This window comes from Triturus cristatus, chromosome 7, assembly GCF_964204655.1.
Source record: "Triturus cristatus chromosome 7, aTriCri1.1, whole genome shotgun sequence".
Classification (NCBI taxonomy): domain Eukaryota; kingdom Metazoa; phylum Chordata; class Amphibia; order Caudata; family Salamandridae; genus Triturus; species Triturus cristatus.
Window position 1 is genome coordinate 745000571 of NC_140590.1, and position 24898 is coordinate 745025468.

Sequence of the window (24898 nt, forward strand, 5' to 3'; positions counted from 1 at the left end):
GTAGAGTGGGGCAGGGACCCCGAGGACAGCACGGATATGTACAAGCTCTCTTGTTGCGGCACCAGAGTGTCCAAAAAAGTGGCAAAGAATTCGGCCGGGAGGCCGTCCAAACCTGGGGCCTTATTCCGGGGTAAGGCCCTGATGGCCGCCTTAATTTCGGTCCATGTAATAGGGCCGGAGAGAGCATCCTGCCCTGATTTGTCCAATTGTGGAAACTGTACATCAGCTAAAAAGGTGTCAAAAGCCTCTTCCACCAATGGGGGGGGGGGTGCCCGATATAGAGCCTGGTAGTAGGCGCAAAAGGCCGCATTATTGTCCTGTTGCGAATGTACTGTGACCCCACTGCTAGTGATAATCCTATGGATCGGGGAATGTGGGGGGTCATCCCTGAGTTTGCGTGCTAATAGCGGGCCCACCTTGTCCGCGTCAGCATGTCTTGCGTGCATATAGGCAGTATAGTCTATTTGCCTAAGCGTATCCAGCTACTCTGCATGTTGTATTCGGGCGTCTTGTAGAAGCGTTCCCTTTGTGGGGTCAGTCGCTGCAGCCTGTTCGAGACTATTTAAAGAGTTTTCTACCGCTTTCAAGTTATGTAGTTCCTGTCGCGCCCCAGCTCTGGTGCTGATAGCTATTCCCCTGATCACTGTCTTAAATGCATCCCACTCCACCTGGATGCGGTCAAGGTGTTCTCAGAAAAGTAATTGTCTTTGCCAGTCGCCAGTGCCTCCCGGAAGAATGGGTCCCCAAGCATCAGGGGCCATAATTTCCAGGTAGGAACCGGAGTGGGGATTCTGCCCCAACTGAGGGAGACCTCCAATGGGTTGTGGTCAGAAAGGGTCTTACCCAAATATGTTGCGTGTGTTACCTGGGTGGTAATGTGGTTGGAGCAAAGTATCATATCTATGCGGGTATGAAGTTGGTGCGGGTGGGAAAAGAATGAGTATTTCCTACTGGTGGGGTTTTTCAAACGCTAGACATCACCCAGACCCCAGCCCTCGGCCCAACTGCATAATGCCTCCACTTGTCGAACAGTGTTTGCTCCTCCTGGGAGTGGGTGAGATCTATCAATAGATAGGTCCATTGCAGTGTTATAGTCCCCTCCCAGTATCCACGGACACTCGGCCCAAGGCGCCTGGACCGGATTGAGGCTTAAGAGGTATGCATCCTGGTCAAAGTTGAGCGAATATATGCTGCCAAGGACAAGCTGTGCACCATCCAGTGTACCCCTCACTAGGACATATCTGCCCAATGGACCCGCCCGCTGCTCCAGCGCCTCAAAGGGGACCCCATTCCTGATCCATATGGATGCGCCCCTCGCAAATGCAGAATATGACGTGGAAAAAATCTGACCTCTCCATTTTTTGTGAAGCTTAGCCACTTCGGCTGCTGTCAGGTGGGACTCTTGTAGGAACACTATATGCGCACGCCGCCTGTTCAACTGTGCATGTACTCTGTGCCGTTTATGGATCTACCCCAGTCCCCTGACATTCCAGGTAATCACGTTGTAGCTCTCCTGCATTGAGATCTAAGATGTGTATCCATATAACGCCTGTGCAGTAAAGTGGAAGCAGCAGTGTGTCGCTAGGAGCAGGTTGCGGGCCAGAACCTACAAATGACAGAACTTTTATCTACAATACTCGGGCCAGTTATCAGAACTTTGCTGGCCCAAACCCAGTGCACAACAGTGCAAACTAAAAACATTGTGTGTGTTGCTTTCGCCATAGGAGGGTGTATGCCTGCAGCCAGGTCAGCTGAGTTAGAGCGTTACGAGCTTCATGCAGCCCAGACTGCTATTGTTACCATCACATTTTGTAGATTCGGTACTAGAGGTATGGCAACATGCCGCTAGGTGCAAGACATAAGGGGTGGGGTCAGTAGACAGCGCCTCTACAGAGAGCGGAAGCCAGCATCACCCTAGATAACCATCAGCAGTCTGGTGTGTAATGTTACTAAACAAATTAATACTAGATCCTGAGTCCGAGTGGTTTGATGCCTCATCACAGGAGTCTGATAGGATTGGATGGGCTTCATCCCTGAACCTGGCAGCCGTCTCCAGTGCCTCAGCTTGATCCCGCAAAGGCCTGTTCCGGGCCGGGAGTCCCGGACTTAGCGGCGAGCCCCCTCCGGAGGCGTTTTGATTTGCGAACTCGCCGTGGTTTCGGGGAGGCAGGGACCGTTTGTGAAGAGGGACCAGATCCACCAGGGGGTGGAACATAATTTTGATCCATTCTGCCACTTCGTCCGGGGACTCAAAGAATTGTGTCTTGTGGTCATGAATCACTTTCAACTTGGCAGGAAATAGCAGTGCGTATTTAACATTCAGTGTCCTGAGCTTGACCTTCACGTCTTGGTAGTGGGATCGTTGGCGTTCGACCAGAGCGGTCTAGTCCTGGTACAGGGATATCTGCTGATTTCCATATTGTACGTGGGACAGCTCCCTCGCTTTTTGTAGCAGGATGTCCGGAACCCTGAAGTTCAGTACTTTGACGATCAGGGGCCGAGGGCGTGCTCCCGCCACTGGTCTACCCGTCGGCACCCTGTGCGTCCTTTCCACGCAGAAAAGATCCGAGAGGCCCTCCGGAGCCACATGTTCCCTGAACCACTGCTCTATAAATCTAGTAGCGTCAGATCCCTCGCATCGCTCTGGCAGGCCTATGACGCGGATGTTATTGCGCCGGGCACGTCCTTCCTCATCGTCCGCCCTCTCCTGTAGATCCTTAACCTGTTTCTGGAGCAGTGCAATCTGTGCACTGTGTTCCTTGTGTTGTGGCGCCAACTCCAGTAGAGTGAGTTTGTTTTCTTTGACAACCGCAGCAAGCTTGTCGTGGTCGGCCTTAAGAAGGGTGAACCCAGATGTCAAAGCCCCAAGTTGCTTCTCAATGGCCTGTTGCGAATCACACTCCTCCTGTAGATTAAGGTCCAATTTGTCTGGGGGATACCCCAAGGCAGAGGGCGGATCGCCGGTAGGTGGCTGCGTGGCGGGTGTAGGGACATCAATCTGCTGACTATCAACAGCGCCAGCTTCCGTCCCCTTGACCCTTGGGCGGCATATTGCGGCGCAATGAGCTAGTGTTGGCTGCAGGCTCAGGCCGGCCTATAGACACTGCTACGGAGATGGCTGAGATCCTCCACAATCGTTAAGAGCACTTTCTTCACCGGTCCGGGGGGATCACCGCTCAGCGCCGCAGGGCAGGAACCGGGGGGAGCAGGTATTACGCACGATCAAGATGTGCACAATGAACCACGACAAGTGAGAAGGGGTACCTCAGGCCCTAGGCAGAGTGTCTCCTTTCGCACGTTACACAAGGCAGCACACAGGTCACGGTTTATGTCAAGCTGTCGTCCCCAAGCTGGTCCAGGCGGATGCTAACTCACCAGTGATCCCAGAGTCCCAAGTCAGGGCCAGCGCTCAAGCATACGAGGCGGGGGTGGGGCAGTCACAGCAGACAGCCAGTGATCGTGAACAAGCTGAGAGGCTACAGGCACCACTCCCCTAGACGCTCTCCACGATGCCGCCGCTGCAAACAGTCAAGTAGGAGCAAGGAGAAGCGCCATGGAGCAGGCCCCGCCCGCTCGCAGAGTCCCAAGGCTGCAGGCTTATTCAAGGCCATCGGGTCAGAGGAGCAGGCGCTAGGCACAGCAGAGAGACAAGCCAAGATCGCTCCTACCCGGAACCGCAGAGTCCCGAACTGCTAGCGGCGGCAGCCAATCCAGGGCAGTAAGCGGGAAGCACCAGGGGTATGCCCCGCCCGCATCGGGAATCCCAGGCCGCAGATGCGTTCAGAGCCGCCGGTCCGGGAGGGCAGCGGCGGGGCGGGCCCCAGGCGCAGAGCGCCACAGACAGTCAGCCCCGCACTGCAGGGTCCTAGGCAGCCAGCAGCGGCGGCAGTCGCGGTGCCACTCCGCCCCTTCCGTCTCTGATGTCCAAGGCGATATCGGGAGCAGCGCCGCAGTCAGCAGCACCAGGCCTCAATCCTCCCCGGAGCAGCACCGTGCCTCAATCCTCCCCGGCGCAGTCAGGGGAACAGCAGGCAGTTGCGCCCCACGGGCCAGTCTTGAGCCCACAGCACTCAACCCTCCCAGCGACAGAGGGGGCACAGAAGTCCGCAGCAGCTCCAGCCCCGGCCCTCGTCACCGCTACCCGCTCTCAGGGAAGGCTTCCGGCAGCGCGGCCCACACCAGTGTTCAGAAGGGCACAACAGCGTGTAGAGACGGTTTCTCCGGACAGGAGCCCGCTCGGTCCACAGGGGTTGCTTCTCCAGAGGTTGCGTGTCAGGTAGGAGCCGAAACTGCCAGGATTATATATGAATCAGCAGGTCCGGGCGCGGAGCTCGTTTATTCTGCGGCCGGCATGCTCGGCAGTCAGCCACGCCCCCCGCCAGATCTGGCGTTGATGGGTAATTTTGTCCCTGTGTTCCAACTTGGTCATTTTCCGCAAGTTTGGCAGCCAGACGAGGGTGAGGAAGACTGGGAGGGATCGGAGACCCTTTGACAGACCAGTTGGAGTATGATCCGGACTGGAGAGAGGAACTGGGGGATGCCAGTGGTCTGGATACCTCCCCAGACCTAGGCATGTTGTCTCCTCCTACTGTGGCTACGGAGGAGGGAGTGTCATATGCAGTGGTGTTGCGTAGGGGTCTGAGGCTCTCAACTTCGAGCTTCCTACGGTGGCAGTCAGGACTAACCTCCTGACAGAGGTGCTTCAGCCGGCAGCGAGCTCTTCGTAGCCCCTGCTGCCGTTTAATGAAGCCCTTCCGAACATCCTTTTAGGCACATGGTCCAGGCCCTACACAGGGGCTCCTGTGGACAGGATGATTGCCCGATGCCACCGCCCGGCCCCGGGCGACCCCACTTTCCTCTCCCAACACCCCACCCCTGAGAGCTTGGTGGTTCAAGCCTCTACTTCTAAAGGCGCCTTCCGTACCGCACCACGGGAAAGGGAATCTAAAAAGCTGGACCACCTTGGGAAGAAATTGTTTTCTTCTGCCAGCTTTGGGACTGCGGTCAGTAAATACTGCATGTCTGTTGGGTCGTTACACTCACTCCGTGTGGGATACAGTGGCGCAGGTTATGCCTCAGTGCCCGGAGGAGGCCCGGCCTATACTCTCCCTTGCAGTTGCCGAGGGGAGAGATGCAGCGAAGTTTACCATCCTCTGTGGACTGGATACCGCCGACGCCTGATTGGCAGGGACCCAGGGCACATCAAGTCACGTTGCATCAGATATCAGGCAAAAAGTGGTGGGTAACTATGCAAAAAGGGGCACTTTCCTACTCATGCATAGGAACAGCCACAGAAATTCGGATCCCTTTAACGCTACTAGTCTGTTTGTTGGGAGTGATGGTTCAATCTAAGGGGTGAAAAATTCCTTACAGAACTCCTAGTAGGCCCTTATATTGGCATAACGTTGTGTGGCCATTGGGTGGCTGGGTACTTGAGTCCCGCTGCTGGATCATTGGTTGCAGGACCCACTCGAATGCGGAGTGGCAGAAGAAAACCACATGAGAGTGTTGTGTAAGGATGAAAGGGCATCTTCTGAGATAATGTTATGGGCCTAATAGCTGGGAATATTCCTGGATAACAGTGATTCGAGCTCTGAAAGTAGATCTGAAGCAGAGGGCTGATTATATGAATGAATGTCACTCTTGCTAATTTTATGATGACCAAATTTGTAATTGTGATATTTCTTGTATGACTCGTATTCTTAGTTCCATTCACAAACTGCATTGATTATTGGCAGGGTTGACAAGTGTTCCTTCATTTGAAGACTGTATAATGATTAAGTTTGTCGCCGTCTTTGATGTGTAACTGTTGAGAGAATATGTGTGGTGCTGCAATCTCACACTGTATGTTTAATTGTTCTTTTAAATGTTATTGAAATCAATATAGTCAAATGAAAGCATCTGGGTTTTTCTCTGCAAAGTGTATCAAAAAAGGGTTTGTGGGGCTGAAATCACTATTTTCACAGCTTTTAGGGAATGACAGACTTTTGTCAGATAACCAACATTTTTTACACAGTTTTGGCATTTTTCTGGGACATAGCCTATTTTTGCTATTTTTTGTGCTTTCAACCTCCTTCCAGTTAATGGTAGAAATGGGTTCAAAAGCAATAATGGATCCTGGAAAGCTATACATTTTTGAAAAGTAGACATAATTCTGAATTCAGCAAGGGGTCATTTGTGTAGATCCATCAAGGTTTCTTTATAGAAATTAACAGTTCAATTTTGGAAAAAATGAAAATTAGTTGACAAAAACAGCCTTTTGTGTCAACGTTTTTACCTGTAACTTCTTCTAATTATGACAGCTCTTTGAAAGCAATGTACCGTTACATCCGCCGGACCTTCCTGGTTGTGGGGATATATAGGACTTGTAGGTTCACCAAGAACCCGACGAACACAGAGTCAAAAACCAATCAGCAATTTGCAGTGGTTTTTTATTATGTTATGGGTATATAGCAATTATTGTGGGAAAATGTATACATGGAAAAATCGGTATGAAAGACACCTATGTATTTCTGAAATGGAAACAAATCATAGAGTTTTGAAACAGTACATATTTGCACATTTTCGAAATTGGGAATACTCATACTAGCATGAGAATTATTGGTCATTTTTCAAAATGACTTCTTTTTTACACAAAGGGGCATATGCATCAACATTAGCATTTGCGATTCCTTATTAGCGAAAAATAAGGAATCGCTAATAAGGAATAGCAAAAGGCTATGCATGTAGGAATCGCTATTCAAATAGCGATTCCTTAACATTCCTTATTACCGAATCGGTAATACCGAATCGGTAATAAGGAATACCTACCCATTCATTCCTATGGGCTTGGAGGCCCATAGGAATGAATGTAAAGCCATTCTGTATTAGCGATTCGGTATTACCGAATCGCTAATAGCTGGAGCACTTTCAAGGGTGCCAGGGTGTCAAAAGGACACCCTGTTGCACCCCTGAAAATGATATGTGCACATATGTTGCACACACACATGCTCTAAGGGCATGTGTGTGCGCAACATGACACTTTGAAAAATGCACAAAAGTGCATTTTTCAAAGTTTTTGCAAATTACCATGCAGTTCATCTTCATGGTAATTTGCTCCCCTTATTAGCGAAATCGCTAATTTTTTAACTTTGATGCATTGCATTTAAGGAATCTCACTTTGGGATTCCTTAAATGCAAGAGCTATTTAAGGAATCGGTATTTAAGGAATCCCTATTTAAAGAATCGCTATTTAAGGATTCCTTAAATACCGATTTCTGCTTTTGGGTTGATGCATTGGGATTGGGTATTTTCTACTTAATACCGGGAGCTAATAAGGAATCGGTATTTTACCGACTGGATTTTGGCTTGATGCATAAGGGTGATAGTCTTTAATTTGGAAGGCAGAAATGCATAAAAAATCAATAGGTAATAACAGTTGCTTTACAAATCTGAATTACCCCAAGTCTCCAAATAAAAATGGTACCTCACATGTGTGGGTAGGCATAGTGCCCACGACAGGAAATGTCTCAAATCCCAACGTGAACACACCACATTTTCACCATGAAAAGTTACCCTTTATTTGCGAAGTGCCTAGCTGTAGTTTTTGAACCCTAGCTCTGTGGGCACCTTGGGAAACCTAGCAAACCTATACATTTTTGAAAACTAGACACCCAGGGGAATCCAGGATGGGGTGACTTGACTGCCTTCCACCTGTGTCTGTTACCCAGGATCCCTTGCAAACCTAAACAATTGTTTAAAAAAACATATTTTCTCCACATTTCTGTGGTGGAAAGTTCCGGAATCTGCGTGGATCCACAAATTTCTATCCACCCTGCATTCCCCAAAGTCTTACGAGAAAAACGGTACCTCACTTGTGCGGGTCGGCCTAGTGCCCGCGACAGGAAACGGTGCAAAACGCAACGTGGTCGCACCTCAATTTCGCAGTGAAAAATTGCCAATTTTTGGCAAAGTGCCTAGCTGTTGTTTTTTAACCCTAGCTCTGCGGGCACCTTGGGAAACCTAGCAAACCTATACATTTTTGAAAACTAGACACCCAGGGGAATCCAGGATGGCGTGACTTGACTGCCTCCTACCAGGGTCAGTTACCCAGAATCCCTTGCAAACCTAAACAATATTATAAAAAAACATATTTTCTCCACATTTATGTGGTGGAAAGTTCCGGAATCTGCGTGGATCCACAAATTTCCACCCACCCCGCGTTCCCCAAAGTCTTAGGAGAAAAATAGTACCTCACTTGTGTGGGTCGGCCTAGTGCTCGAGACAGGAAACGGCACAAAACGCAACGTGGTCATACCTCAATTTCGCAGTGAAAAATGACCCTTTTTTGGCAAAGTGCCTAGCTGTTGTTTTTGGACCCTAGCTCTGCGGGCACCTTGGGAACCCTAGCAAACCTATACATTTTTGAAACCTAGACACCCAGGGGAATCCAGGATGGGGTGACTTGACTGCCTCCCACCAGGGTCTGTTACCCAGAATCCCTTGCAAACCTAAAAAATTGTCCAAAAAAAACACATTTTCTCCACATTTCCGTGGTGGAAAGTTCCGGAATCTGCGTGGATCCACAAATTTCCACCCAGCCCGCGTTCCCCAAAGTCTTACGAGAAAAACGGTACCTCACTTGTGTGGGTCGGCCTAGTGCTCGAGACAGGAAACGACGCAAAACGCAACATGGTCACACCTCAATTTCGCAGTGAAAAATGACCCTTTTTTGGCAAAGTTCCTAGCTGTAGTTTTTGAACCCTAGCTCTGCGGGCACCTTGGGAAACCTAGCAAATCTATACATTTTTGAAAACTAGACACCCAGGGGAATCCAGGATGGGGTGACTTGACTGCCTCCCACCAGGGTCTGTTACCCAGAATCCCTTGCAAACCTAAAAAAATTGTCAAAAAACCCATATTTTCTCCACATTTCTGTGGTGGAAAGTTCCGGAATCTGCGCGGATCCACAACTTTCCATCCACCCCGCATTCCCCTAAGTCTTACGAGAAAAATGGTACCTCACTTCTGCGGGTCGGCCTAGTGCCCGCGACAGGAAACGGCGCAACACCCAACGTGGTCACACCTCAATTTCGCAGTGAAAAATTACCCTTTTTTGACAAAGTGCCTAGCTGTAGTTTTTAAACCATAGCTCTGTGGGCACCTTGGGAAACCTAGCAAACTTATACATTTCTGGAAACTAGACACCCGGCGGCTTCCAGGGAGGTATGGCTTGCGTGGATCCCCCAACGTTTCCTTACCCAGAATCCCCTGCAAACCTCAATCTTAGCTGAAAAAATCACTTTTTTCACACATTTTGGTGTGGGAAAGTTGTGGCATCACCGGGCTCACACAAATTTACCACCACCCAGCCTTCCCCCAGGTCTCCCGGCTCCCAGTAAAAATGGTGCCTCACTTGTGTGGGAGGCCCAAGTACCCGCAACAGGCAAGGGCCCAAAACATTTTTTGATAGGCAATGTTGATTTCGCCTCACAACGTTTTGAGCCCTTGCCTGCCGCGGGAACTTGGGCCTCCCACACAAGTGAGGCACCATTTTTACCGGGAGACCTGGGGGAATGCTGGGTGGTGGTAGATTTGTGTGAGCCCGGTGATGCCACAACTTTCCCAAACAACAATGAAAGCCCCCGGATGTCTAGTTTTCAGAAATGTATGGGTTTGGTAGGTTTCCCTAGATGGCCGCCGAGAACCGGGCCAAAAACCCAGGTGATCCCCCTTGCAAAACCAGATTGTTTAGACATAATTAATTGTTTGTTTCTACAGCGTGAGAATTTTGGAACAATATTGCAAGGAAAATGTGACAGACATTTTGAGGTTTGCAGGACATTGGGGATAAAATAACTTTTTGAATTCACAAGAGAGACATCACCATGAACTCCCATGGGTTTACGACAATATCTACAGTTGGTGGGTTATTCTTACATGGAAAGTACACCTTGGCAGAGAAACTAAAAATACAAGGATTCCTGCACAGCCATCTATTCCTCAAACACACACACATACTGGTTGGATTTGGCACGAGGGCGAGTCATGGTTCAGTATATTAAATGTTATTAACTAGAGATTTCACAAAAATGAAAATCTGAAAGAAACACGTTAGTTAGATTCCTCACCTTAGAATATCCCCAGGCGTCAGACTGGATCCGGAAGATTTTTCGTCAGCAATACCCCTTGCGCGTCGCTAGGCGTCGTCTGCGGCTCCGCGTCCGTCGTCGGCGTCGTGCGCCGGGATGACGTCGTCGGAGTACTTAGACGCCGCCCTCGCGCGCTGACGTCAGTTCTTCTTTTTTCCGCGCCAGTAAGCGCAGATCCGGGAGAGCTACCCCTTTTAGTCTTTTTTGACTAAATCTTTTTGATCATTTTTGATCCCTGTCTGTCGACATCTGGTGCCGGTAGGATGCCTGGGTTCAAGGCTTGCGAGGATTGCCATCGACTGATGTCGGTGACCGATCACCACCGCCGGTGCCTCTACTGTCTAGGCCCCGACCACGACGCGGAGTCGTGCAACGACTGCCAGGCCCTGACTTCGAAGGCTAGGCGGGAGCGGTCCCGCAAGCTTCTCGAGCTTCGCCACTCGGCTCCGCGTCGTGCGCGATCCCGGTCCAGGAGGAGGTCCAAGGATCGCTCGCGGAGCCCTAGCCGACGCCATCGATCGTCCGGCTCCAAGTCGTCGGGTAAGTCCAAACGCTCCAAGAAGTCCAAGAGGCGACATCGCTCTTCGGACTCCCCTCGCCGGTCGCGCGACTCGGCCGAGGGTCAGGGTGGTTCCACCCCCGCGGCTCCGGCGGAGCCGCAGGTGCCGCGTCCGCCCCCATACCTTCCGGTCCCTGGGGCTGACGCGGCGCCGGCGGAGATCAGTGCCTTCCTCTCGGCCATGAGGAGCCTGGCTCCGCCGTCGACGCCCGCTGGCGCGCCTTCGGGCCCCGCGGACTCGACTGGGCGACCTCGCGTGCCGGCGGCTCCGGCCCCGGCGCCGTCGACGACTCCGGTCTCGACGCCGCAGGTCCCCGCGGGGCCCATGCCTGGGCCCCAGTCGCCGCCGGTTGACCTAGTCACTCCTCCACCGGCGCCGACGCCTGAACCACCGACGCCGTCACCGGCGCCGCCGACGCCTTTGACGCCGACACCCCAGTTTAGCCCTCATCCGGACCCGGCGCCGGTGCGGCGTCGACCGACGCCGCATCCGACGCCGCTTGAGTCCTACCATCTCTACAGTCCGGTTCCGATCATTCCTCCTGTTTATCAGGAATCGGAAGAAGGGGGCGACTGGGAGGGGTTCGAGGACCCTCTGGCTGTTCAGTCACAGCTTTCTCAGGACTGGGCAGATGAACTGGTGGGCTGGACACCTCGCCAGACACTGGATTCACTTCTCCTCCGACCGTGGCTTCGGAGGAGGGTGCAGCATTTTCTGTGGTGCTGCGCAAGGCGGCCGAGGCCCTTGGGCTCGAGTTGCCTGCCGTGGCTGTGAGGACTAACATCCTCACTGAGGTGCTTCAAACCTCAGCAAGCTCCACTGAGCCTCTGCTGCCGTTCAACGAGGCCCTCACTGACGTTCTGCAGGGCACCTGGTCCAAACCCTCCACAGTTCCTCCTGTGGATAGGAACGTTGCCAGGCGCCACCGCCCTGCTCCGGGCGACCCCAGTTTCCTGTCCCAACACCCCACCCCCGAGAGTCTGGTTATCCAGGCCTCTACCTCCCAATCCTCCTTCCCGACCGCTCCGCCGGACCGGGATTCCAAGAGACTCGAGCAGTTTGGCAAGAAACTGTTCTCGTCCCTTAGTTTGGGCCTGCGGTCCTTAAATACCGCCTGTCTCTTGGACCGTTATTCCCATTCCCTGTGGGATACGGTGGAGGACGTGCTGCCCCTGTGTCCGGAGGAGGTCCGGCCGCGTCTTACCCAGGCTTTGGCCGATGGGAGGGATGCAGCACGGCACGCCATACGCTGTGGGCTTGACACAACGGACTCGCTGGGTCGGGCGATTTCCACCACGGTGGCGCTCCGCCGCCACGCCTGGATGCGGTCCACGTCATTTTCCGGGGATGTCCAGACCACCCTCATGGACATGCCCTTTGATGGCACTCGCCTGTTTGGTGAGAAGGCGGACAGTGCGCTGAACCGCTTTAAGGACTCCCGGGCTACGGCCAAGTCCTTGGGCCTCTCGGCTCCGCGGGCGCACACCTCCGCTTTTCGCCCCTTTCGTGGCCAAGGAAGGGGCGCCTCCTCACGTCCGCAAAGCCACCAGCCGCAGAACCAACCTGCGCGCGGTCGTGGACGTGGCTTCCGCCGTGGCGGAAATGGAGGCCGACGTGGTCAGCCCACTTCCACCCCTGCAGCATCCGCCTCAAAGCCCTCCTAGTCCGAGCTTTCAGGCCCATACCACGCCAGTGGGCGGCAGAGTTCGCCATCACCTGCTCCACTGGCGGTCCATAACATCGGACAGATGGGTGCTGCAAATCGTCCGAAGGGGCTACTCCCTCCCCTTCGAGACGACCCCTCCAGCCATGCCACCGCAGCACCACCGTATCTCGGGGGATCATTTGAATCTTCTCCGCGAGGAAGTTTCGGCTCTCTTGGCCAAGGGGGCCGTCGAGCGCGTTCCGAGTCCAGAAGTAGGTCGTGGTTGTTATTCCCACTACTTTCTGGTTCCCAAGAAGGGCAAGGGGGGCCTACGCCCTATCTTGGACCTCCGGAACGTCAATGCCTTCCTCCGAAAGGAAAGGTTCAAGATGCTAACGTTGGCTCAGGTTTTAGCTGCCCTAGACCCTGGAGACTGGATGGTAGCGTTGGACTTGCAGGACGCATATTTCCACATCCCCGTCCTGCCGGCCCACCGGCGTTACCTGCGGTTCACGGTGGGCCAAGAGCACTTTCAGTTTACCGTGCTCCCCTTCGGCCTCACCAGTGCCCCTCGGGTGTTCACGAAAGTGATGGCGGTGGTCGCAGCTCATCTGCGCAGATCAGGGGTTCCAGTCTTCCCCTATCTCGACGACTGGTTGTTGAAGGCGGGCTCGCCCCAGGCAGTCGTCTCCCACCTCCAGACTACGGCGGATCTCCTGCATTTGCTGGGGTTTTCCATCAACGTGCCGAAGTCACACCTGAGTCCCTCTCAGAAGCTCCTCTTCATCGGAGCGGTTCTCGATTCGGCGCAGTTCCGGGTCCATCCACCGGAACAGCGGGTCCGGGATATACGGGCCCTGATTCCCATCTTTCGGCCTCTATCCCGGGTTTCGGTCAGGCTAGTGTTGCGGCTTCTGGGGCTGATGGCCTCCTGCATCCTACTAGTGCATCACGCCAGGCGGCGCATGCGGGCTCTGCAGTGGGACCTGAAGTTTCAGTGGGCCCAGCATCACGGCAACCTGTCCGACCATGTCTTGATCTCGGAGGGCACTGCACAACAGTTGCAGTGGTGGCTCACGGACTGCGAGTGGGTCAAGGGCAAGAGCCTCTCCCTTCCCCAACCAGAGCATGTCGTAGTGACGGATGCGTCCCTCCTGGGATGGGGTGGCCATATGGGAGAGGCGGAGATCAGAGGCCTCTGGTCTCCGGCGGAGTCTCGTCTCCACATCAACCTGTTGGAGTTGAGAGCGATCCGGCTTGCACTGAAAGCCTTCCTTCCCTCTGTCAGGGGAAGTGTCGTGCAGGTGTTCACGGACAACACCACCGCCATGTGGTATTGCAACAAACAGGGCGGGGTGGGGTCGTGGACCCTTTGTCAGGAGGCTCTGCGCCTCTGGACATGGCTGGAACACCAGGGCGTCACCCTGGTGGTTCAACATCTGGCGGGCTCTCTGAACGCCAGAGCAGACGAACTCAGCCGCCGGTGCATGATGGATCACGAATGGCGTCTGAACTCCGAAGTGGCGCAAGGCCTCTTTCAGCAGTGGGGAGAGCCTTGGTTAGATCTATTCGCCACCGAAGAGAACGCGCAATGTCAGCAGTTCTGCGCGTTGGAATTTCCAAGGCGGCACTCGCTCGGCGACGCTTTTCGTCACGAGTGGAGTTGCGGTCTGTTGTACGCCTTTCCGCCTATACCACTTCTGCCCAGAGTGCTGAAGAAGATCAGGCACGACCGGGCCCAAGTCATCTTGGTGGCTCCGGATTGGGCACGAAGATACTGGTATCCCGAGCTACTCAGTCTGTTGACCGACCCCCCGATACGTCTGCCCCTTCGGGAGGATCTTCTGTCGCAGCAGCAGGGGACGGTCCTCCACCCGAACCTGTCCAGCCTCCACCTCCATGCGTGGAGATTGAGCGGCGGCAGTTGATGCCATTTGACTTGCCTCCTGAAGTCTGTGATATCATTCTGGCAGCCAGGCGTCCCTCCACAAAGTCGGTATACGCCTGCCGGTGGAACAAATTTGTGGCATGGTGCACAGCAAAGGCTGTGGATCCCCTTTCCGCCCCTCTTTCTGAGGTTCTCCTCTTCCTTCTTTCTCTGGCCCGGCAGGGCTCTGCCCTGGGCACCCTGAAAGGTTATCTTGCTGCCATCTCCGCCTTCTTGCGGCTTCCTGATCAGCCTTCTCTTTTCAAGTCCCCTGTGGTTACACACTTTCTCAAAGGCATTACACACACGTTCCCTCCTGTCCCTTTTGTAATGCCTCAGTGGGACTTGAATCTGGTATTGACATTCCTGATGTGCGCTCCCTTCGAGCCTCTTCACAATTGCCCTCTTCGTCTTCTAACTCTAAAGACTGCTTTTCTGGTAGCCATCACCTCGGCTAGACGGGTGAGTGAGCTCCAGGCTTTATCTTCAAAGCCTCCTTTTCTGTCTGTTCATCCGGACAAGGTTGTCCTTCGGCCTCGTCCCTCCTTTCTTCCTAAAGTGGTGACTCCATTTCACCTTGGGCAGTCTGTCACCTTGCCCACCTTCTTTCCGCCTCCGCATCCTTCCAAAGAGGAAGAGAGGCTCCACCGTCTGGACCCAAAACATGCGCTCTCCTTTTATCTGGACCGCACAAAACAGTTCCGGGTGGACGACGTGGGCTTCGCTACACACGTTTGCCAGGCATTATTGCCTTGACAGCCAAGTCCGGAGGGATGGCTTCTTTGGCCGTTCTGTCCTCCAGGACTTTCTGGTGTGATCTTGGTTCGCAGACCCACCACCGGGGATGGTATTGCTTGGGTATCTATTCTAAGGTGAGGAATCTAACTAACGTGTTTCTTTCAGATGAACAAGTTACTTACCTTCGGTAACGATGTATCTGTAAGAAACATTAGTTAGTTAGATTCCTCACCGACCCACCCATCCTCCCCGTTCTGCGAACTGACATCTAGGGTTAAGGTTATCCTTTTCAGGCCCCTAGATTTTGTTTTTGGCACCAGTGTCGGTCTTTGCATGGCTCTGCGTTCCTGGCGCGGAAGGCTATGTACAAGAACTGACGTCAGCGCGCGAGGGCGGCGTCTAAGTACTCCGACGACGTCATCCCGGCGCACGACGCCGACGACGGACGCGGAGCCGCAGACGACGCCTAGCGACGCGCAAGGGGTATTGCTGACGAAAAATCTTCCGGATCCAGTCTGACGCCTGGGGATATTCTAAGGTGAGGAATCTAACTAACTAATGTTTCTTACAGATACATCGTTACCGAAGGTAAGTAACTTGTTCTGCACTGTCAATAATTAAATGCACAAAAAACCAAACCAATGACTCACAGCTCGTGAGCTGTACAGCCACGGCAAGGCACCAACCGCTTTACAGGCCATTCACACACCTTTCATACGTGATACACACAAGACCATTCGCACCACCAGGCACAAAAACAACACATTACAAAATTCACAAAAAGGGATAAGGTACACCCTGCTTCAGAAAGGCAAATATTACTGCACAGCCATCTAATCCTCAAGCACACACACATACTGGTTGGATTTGGCACGAGGGTGATTGATGGTTCAGTATATACAATTGTATTAGCAAGTGATTTCACAAAAATGAAATGCACTGTTAATAATTGAAAGGGCGAGAAACTGAACCATTGACTCACAGCTTGTGAGCTGTAAAGCCACCACAAGGCACCAACCTCTTTACGGGCCATTCATACACCTTTCATACGTGTGAGACATACAAAACCATTCACACCGCCAGCCGCGGGCCCATCACATAACAAAACTCACACCAGCACACAGCGCCATTCAAGGGCCCATCACTTTCACACGCCCACATTCCTGACACAGCAACTACACAAGCTGATGGATTGTGTGGAGTGGCACTCAGCTAGCAGTGTGTGTAGTGACCAGCAGCAAATCACTACTCACACACAGCCAGCCGAGCGCCAGTCCACGCACACCGCTAGCCGAGCGCCAGTCCAGGCACACCGCCAGCCAATCGCTAGTCCAGGCACACCACCAGCCAATCGCCAGTCCAGGCACACCGCCAGCCAATCGCCAATCCACGCACACCGCCAGCCAAGCACCAGTCCACGCACACCGCCAGCCAAGCGCCAGTCCACGCACACCGCCAGCCAAGTACCAGTCCACGCACACCGCCAGCCAAGCACCATTCCACGCACACCGCCAGCCAAGTGCCAGTCCACACACACCAACAGCCAAGCGCCAGCCTACACACACTGCCATCACATTTAGGATTTTTTTAGACAAAAATAAAAACTCAAACAAATCGCAAATAGATCCAAATCTACAAACACAAAATCAGAAACTATATACATTGCACTAACGCCAACCTTGAAACAGAATCAAATTTTTCAAAGAATACAGACCCGGCAGTTCACTTTACCACTCATGAATGCTCCCAAAAATTATTTTGCGTGTGGTATGCTCTAAAACAAGCAGGGACACACAGCCCAGGTTTAGAAGAACAGTCGGGGCAGTACATACGAATCCCCTTCCGCGTACCTCTTCGCCAACAGACTCTACATCTCCTACTGGGAAAGTCTTTTGAGGGTGTGGGAGGTATGTGATCAGGAAAGTCTAGCAACATCCTCCACCACTCCAACTCTAGGAACACTTGCCTGTTCCACTAGAACAAGGCTGCCTATTACAGACTCCTGAAACTTAGCAAAAGTCATCTTTGACTCAGGGCAAGAATCCTGGAACACAACAAAAGCATTAAAGGTTGCCAAGTGGAAAAGATGGATAGCCAACTTCTTGTACCAAATGTCAGCCTTACGAAGAGCAGCGTAAGGTTCCAACCTCTGATCTACTCTGTCAACACCACCCATGCGCCTATTATAGTCTAAAATGCACACAGGTTTGCGTGCTTCAGCGACCTGACCCCAAACAGATGCAGTGCTTTCATCATGGATGGTAGTCAGCATGTAGACATCTCTCCTGTCTGAAAACTTCACAGCAAGAAGCTCCTCGCAACGCACTGCACTGTCCCCGCACAAGCTTTTGACAAACAAGTTCTTTTGGGAAACCTCTATGGTTAGAGCGGATTGTGCCACAAGCAACAGTGTCCACTTTGGCCAATTCCCTGAACAACCACACACCAGTGTAGAAGTTATCTACATATAAATGGTGGCCTTTGTTAAAAAATCCTCTTCCAAGTTCCCAAACAATTTTCTCAGTCACTCCAAAAGTGGACAGACAACCAGGGGGGTTAATCCTGGATTCCTTACCGGTGTACACCCTGAAATTAGAGACATATCCAGTCCTACTGTCACACAGCACATACATAGCTTAATTCCATAGCGTGCCCTCTTACTAGGAATGTATTGCCTAGAAACCAAGCGGCCCTTGAACAACACCAAAGACTCATCCACTTCAATTTCTTTCCCAGGAGCATAGATCTCAGAAAATCGATCAACAAAGTGATCAAGAACAAGCCTAATCTTAAAAAGGCGGTCACACTCAGGGTGATCTCGTGGCAACCCTAAACCATTATCAACAAAATGCATCATCCGAAGCAGAAGCAAATACCTGTCACGACTCATGACTGCCGGAAAAATAGCAGTTGCCATCAAGGGACTAGTGGACCAATATGAAGACATTGATGGCTTCCTTAGCAAGCCCATCAAAAAAGTTAAACCCAAGAACCTCTTCATCTCTTCAAGATTTGTGGGAGTCCACCGGTAGCTCTAGAGTGTGGCTTAAGACTGGCACTGTTGTCCCTCAAAAACTGTTCGGCATACAAATTAGTCTGCTCAACAATCTCTGCCAAAAACACATCGTCCATAAACAACTGAAAAAAAATTATCGGCAAAAAGTTTTCAGTATTCACTCTACACCCTGGAACACCAGTAAAGTCTGGCAATGCCGGTTGCACCATGCCAGGGGCAACCCAGAGGTAATCACTTTCAAAGGGAAGCCTTGCAGCCCCAGCCTGCAGCCCAGATGCCTCTTGCCGCACTACACCAACGGGAAGCCTTGCAGCCCAGATGCCTCTTGCCGCACTATCGGCACATCAGTCTCCTCCTCTAACACAGGCACTTCATCCGCACTAAGAGTATCTCCATCATCCGATGATTCCCTATGGAGAGAAAACTCACTGCCAGAATCGTCCACTGCCTCCTCTGCCTCAGATGCAGAGTCAGTCTCTGAACCATGGTCAGAGGAAGACTCAAAAAGCAAACCAACAACCTGCTGAGCAGTAATCCTGCGGCTAGCCATTATACTTACTAAGAAAGAACACTACACAAACAAGTCAACAACAACCAACAATGTGCAAAACAAGTAAGTAAAGAAATGTGTACCTTTATCACAAAGATCTATCTACTCAAAAACTATAGAATTCACTTACAAGAGACAGCTACACTCACCAGCACCTACTCTGCAGTGACACAGCAAAAACCAACGATATCCCACTAGAAAGAAGAAAAAAAAACAAATTACTCACAAGACAACAAAATACACATCGAGCACAAATGCAAACAGTTTTTGACACTCAAAAACCAAACATACTGCTATTATTACACCATTTGCAATAAACAATTCATGCAGAGAAATGAAACTCATTTACATTGTACAAAAAAAGTCTCTTACCAAACTACACAAACAGCAGAACCACCAGTAACGAAACTGCAAACTGGAGAGAGCAAAAGCCTTCACCTAGAACAAAAAAGTAAAAAAAAAAAGCTTTACATTTGCAATTCACAAAAAATATAACAATAAACATTTTAACATGCTATGTTACTACCCAAATGGTCAATCGGGTTGTGTGCCAGGTGGGGCAGAAAACAACAGAAAAAAAACCCAGGCTAATCTGTCCTGGGGGGGGGGGGGGGGCAATACATATTATTAAAAAAATTGCCCCCTGGAAGCGACCCCTGCCCAATGGGTCACTTCCACGTTTATTTAAACTAATTCCCTGGTGTCTAATGGGGGTTTCTGCCTCCCCTGGGGGCAGAAAGGCCAAAAAAGGGGCCGAATTCCCAATACAAAAAAAAATGGCCCCCGGAAGTGACCCTTGCCCAAGGGGTCACTTCCATCATATTTTTTACATTTTCCCTGGTGTCTAGTGGGGGTTTCTGGGGGCAGAAAAGCCCAAAAAATGAGGCGATCTGCCCCCAGGGAAGGCAGAATATCACATAAACAAAACTGCCCAAGGGGTCGCTTCCCATTCAATTCACTAATAAATCCCTGGGTCTAGTGGGCTTTTCTGCCCCCCCCCTAGGACCAGAAACGGCTGAAAAAAAGCCCGATCCATGGGGGGCAGAAAAGTCTTAATTCAAAATTGGCCCCCCAGGAAGCGACCCTTGCCTAAGGGGTCGCTTCCTTTGCAAAAAATAAACATCCCTGGTGTCTAGTGGGGCATTACTGCTCCACGATCACGACGCTGTGCGCGATCGTGAAGCAGGAATGCCTAGCATTGAGACATCCGGGGAGAGGAAATACTCTTCCCTTTCCCCCAATGCCTCAAGGCATCCTAAATTGGCACCCCCGCCGCACCGGAGGCAAAACACGTACCTCCTTCGCTGGACGCGCTGGAAAGAAATGATTTCCAGCGCTTCCTGATGACGTCGGCGCGCGCTGTGCGCGCTGATGTCATGGGGAAGCGTGGGGGGGCTCGGGGGTGGCAGCGGAAACTCTTCGGCTGCCATCCCCCTCTGTGGGGGCAAGATCGATGCCCCAGGGGGGGAGCGCCAGCGCTTCCCCCAGGGGCTGTGCTCATGACGGAGCGGTTCCGTCATAAGCACAGCCCAACCGATGCTCATGACGGAACCGCTCTGTCATGAGCATCGAAGGGGTTAAACCTATTAAAAAAATAACTAAACATATATGTTAATATAACATGTATACACATATATCTAGTTAAAAAAAAGGTATTATTAAACTAATAACTTTAGTTTATATTATAATTTCATGATTTTTAAAAAATTGTAATATAACAAATATATATATGTGTGTGTGTGTGTGTGTATATATATATATATATGTGTATATATATTTATATATCGTCAGCTTGCTGCCAGAGCAGTCCCCTTGCCTACGACGTTGATGCCGTCGGTAGCAGCAGCCGCCACCTTGTGTATAGATAATCCAAAATCCGTGAAAATTTCACAAGTAATGGGACAGCACACCAGGAAACGGCACAAGAACTTTATTGTGCACTAGCGTATAAAGTCCTTTATACGCTAGTGCACAATAAAGTTCTTGTGCCGTTTCCTGGTGTGCTGTCCCATTACTTGTGAAATTCTCACGGATTTTGGATTATCTATATATTTATATATATGCAAAAACAACAGTTGTTGGACAGAATGCAGAACAATGTCATACATTCACCCCAGTCTGAACTGGGGTGGCGTGGTGAGCAAAATAACGATGGATTTAACCCAGATCTATGACTGGGGGTGAATGTTTTGCCAATGTGCAACATTCCGTCCACCATCTTGTGTTTTGAGATATATATATATATATATCTCAAAAATAAAATATTTAAAAACAAACCATTTTAATTTAAGTAAAAAAGTAGACATCATAAATATCTTACAATGTAATACGAATATGTAATACATTTAAAACATTAATAATTATAAATGTTATAATTTTAAATATTATTATTATTATTATTGAATCTTGTATAGCGCGTGGTTACCCTTGGGCATCCCAGCGCTCGTCCAGAGTACACACCAAACCAGCAGAGCACTAAGCAGGGAACAGATGAGTCTTTAAAAGTTTGCGAAATCGCAAGGTGCCAGTTTCGGAGCGAAGGGCATGCGGAAGGGAGTTCCATAATGCTGCCACGTTGACGGAAAATCTTCTACCGCCAGTCCTGGCTTTTTTTACTTTCGCGACTTACAAGAGATGTTGGTGGTCTGAGCGGAGGGCGCGAGAGGCCTTATAAGGTTGGACCATACTCCGCAAGATAGGGGGCCCTTTTCCCTGCAAGATTTTGTGAGCCATGCAGAGTGCTTTAAACTTCACCCTCTCTCTCACAGGGAGCCAGTGGAGCGCCTTCAACGCAGGTCGGGCTGACTGCCGCCTGGGAAGGTCCGTCAAAAGCCTGGCGGCAGCATTTTGCACTTGTTGCAATTTGTTTAGAGTTGAGTCTGGAGCCCCCAGAAACAGCGCATTGCTGTAGTCCAGCCGTGAAATGATGAGACCCTGGATTAGTAACCTCCTAGTGGCCATCGGGAGGAGGGGTAGGATCTTCCGGGCTGACCGGAGCAGGCCGAAACACACGCCTGCGGCCTTTTTTGCGTGTGTCTTGAAGGATAGGTCCTGCTCCAGCCAAACCCCCAAGCTCTTAATCTCCTGTTTTGGGGTAGGTGGCGCTCCCAGACAGCTGGGCCAGCTACTAGGGGACAAGGAGGGAGGGGAGTTCCCCAGCATCATCAGTTCGGTTTTTGAACCGTTAAGTTTAAGTGCTGAGTTGCACATCCAGGTGAAGACCCTGGCTAAACATGTGTGCAGCAGGTCGGGTTGGTTCGCCGGCTGGGGAAGCCCAACCACCAACTGGGTATCATCCGCATAGCTGATGATCTTGATACCCAGTGGCAGTACCACACTCTCCAGTGGGGCCATATAGATATTAAATAATGTGGGGCTCAGCGATGAGCCCTGTGGCACACCACACTGGAGGGGAACCGATGTTGACTTCTCGTGGCCTTCCCAGACCTCAAACGTCCGATCTTCTAAGAAGGACGCGCGCCATTTCAGGGCCAACCCGGAGACCCCCACCCCCGACAGCCGCTGGAGTAACACCTGATGGTCTACGGTGTCAAATGCCGCACTAAGGTCCAGGAGGATCACTGCCACCGATCCCCCTGAATCCAAAATGCTCCTGGCATTCTCCACGACTGCCAGCAGGGCAGTGTCCGTCCCCTGGCAAGGGCGAAATCCCGTTTGGGAGTCACCCAAGAGAGAGTTGGATTCCAGAAAACCCGAAAGGCGCCTATTCACAAGTTTCTCCGCCACCTTGCTAAGGCCGGGGAGCAGGGAGATAGGCCTAAAATTAGCAAGGTCAGCGGGGTCCAGGCTGGGCTTCTTCAGGAGGGCCTTAACTACCGCTCCTTTCCAGCTGGGAGGCACAACTCCTTGGGTGAAGGATAGGTTCAAAAGGTCCGTCACTGGGCCGCCGATGGTAGAAGCTACCTGCTTCAGGTATTTCATCGGTACCGGATCTCTCGGAGACCCACTCTTCAGGGTCACCAAGACCCCAAGAGCCTCGTCCACAGTGACTGGGCCAAAGGAGTCCAGCTCTGCTGTCCTCACCCCAGGCTGAGACCCAGGGTTGCATTCGGAGGATTGCTCCTGCGCTAACCGAGGGAGGGACGCCAAGATGTTTTCTATCTTAGATTTAAAGAACGTGGCTAATTCTGAGCATTTTTCACGCGGGTTGTCATGAGTGACCGGAGGTTCGGGGGTTTGCAGAAGTTCTCTGATGACCTTAAACGACTCTTTCGACGAATTAGAAGAGAGTCCTATTCTCTCCTCAAAGAACTTAAATTTCGCTGCCCGGATGGCGGATTTGTAGATGTTAAGTGCTGCCCGGTATTCTCTCCGGCTCACTTCGCCCCAGTCCCTCCTCCAGATCCGCTCCTGCCTCTTGCAACCCTTCCTCAAAGCTCTGAGCTCTGGCGTGTACCAGGGAGCTGAGCCCACTCTCTTACCCCTGGTGAGTAGTCTTTTCTCAGGGAGGATAGCATCGAGCGAGTTGGTCAACCAGGTGTTTAAGTTCGCATCAGCGACTAGCGGGTCAGGCCCGGGGTAGGGATGTGTCGCCTCCAAGTGTACTGCCCAGGTATCCACTGGGAGCCTAGACCAGGCTCTTTCCACCGTGTATACTCTAGGTGTAGGTACCACTGGGACATCAAACTGCCACAGGGCCGGAACCATAAGATGATCTGTCCAGGGCAGAACCAGCGCGGGCAGTACTTTAAGGCGTTCCGAGTTCGAAAAAATGGGGTCGAGCAAGTGTCCCTTCCCGTGCGTTGCACCTGAATTGACCAGGTTAATCTCGAATGCTTTCAGATCACCCTGAAGATCTACTGCCAGAGAGTCAGAGGGGTCATCAAAATGAATGTTAAAGTCACCTAGTGCCACAAAGTTGACTGTGGAAGAGGCAAGAAGCGCGACCGTTTCAAGAAAAGAGTTGAGGAAGTTGCCCATGGTCCCAGGTGGGCGATAAACAAGGAGGCCTGCCAAGGAAGCGGTGTGCGACAACCGTAGAGAGAATTGGCAGCTCTCACAGTCGCTCATCCCTCCATCCTGGACCTTACAGGTTAACGTATCCCTGTAAAGGATGGCAGTTCCACCTCCCCGCCCTACTGGTCTATCTAGGTGAGATATAAGAAAGCCTGGTGGAAGTGCTCTGACCATATCCGGGCCGGAGCTGGAAGAGATCCAGGTTTCTGTTAAAAACAAGACGTCCAACTTGTGGTCGAGAATGAGGGAATTAATTTCTGTCGCATGACTAGGGAGGGACCGACAGTTCAACAGGGCCATTGACAACAAACAATTGTCTTTGGCCGTTACCAGACCCGTATTACAGGCCCCGCAGGGCAGGAACGGTTGCCCTCCCTCGTGAACATACCTACATGCGTCGAGTTTCGGTGGCCGCTAAAGCATGAGCTCATCCCTCGTGTACCTGATGAAAGCCGGAGATGGCATCCGTGAGTCGGGCAGGGGGACCGGCCCTATGCCCGTCTGGGCCCGGACGGGCACAGACAGGCTGAACTCTGGCGTAACTCCGGCGTCAGTCCGGCGTGACCGCTGCGCGTCAGCATGGCTACCTATAAGCACGCCTAGCGAAATAGAAAGGGGACTAGAGCGCGCGAAGGATCACCCACACCCAATATGGCCGCCACGAGTCGGGGGCAAAGGACCCGCAAAGTGCGGTGTTTTTCAGGCAATTATAGTGCAGGTTAGATGTCAGCAGTGCGAGTATGCGAGGCCAGACATAAAAACAGGGGATAAGTGTCCAAACACAAACTAAAGTAAAAGACAAAAACGGGTCATTAAAAACACAGAGCTTCCACAGACAAGCGCTGCAAGTATGGCGACACCGCTGGAATAGGGCGAGCTGCCAAGATTTACCTACCTATAAGCACGCCTAGCGAAATAGAAAGGGGACTAGAGCGCGCGAAGGATCACCCACACCCAATATGGCCGCCACGAGTCGGGGGCAAAAGACCCGCAAAGTGCGGTGTTTTTCAGGCAATTATAGTGCAGGTTAGATGTCAGCAGTGCGAGTATGCGAGGCCAGACATAAAAACAGGGGATAAGTGTCCAAAATATGCAAAAACATAATATAAATTATAACAATATGAAATACATTTTCAAGTTTTACATTTAAAACATACTATTTTCACTACAATTTATACAAAAGTAGTCAAAGTGTTGGACTAAGGATGTATAAAATTCAATCCTCCCACTTCGCACTAAGCAACAGTAGGAACATTTTTACATCACACAGGGGTAAAATGTACTATTCCCACTACAATTGGTTTAATAGTAGAGAAAGAGCTAGATACGGACAGGTAAAATGAACTATTCCCCAT

At 51.4% G+C, this 24898-nt stretch overlaps 1 protein-coding gene across 2 annotated transcripts in view; it reads left to right on the forward strand.

Annotated features, from left to right (window-relative positions):
* Positions 1-24898, forward strand: part of DNAH17 (dynein axonemal heavy chain 17) — a 14992541-nt gene that overhangs the window by 2373826 nt on the left and 12593817 nt on the right. The gene's annotated exons all lie outside the window — the stretch shown is intronic.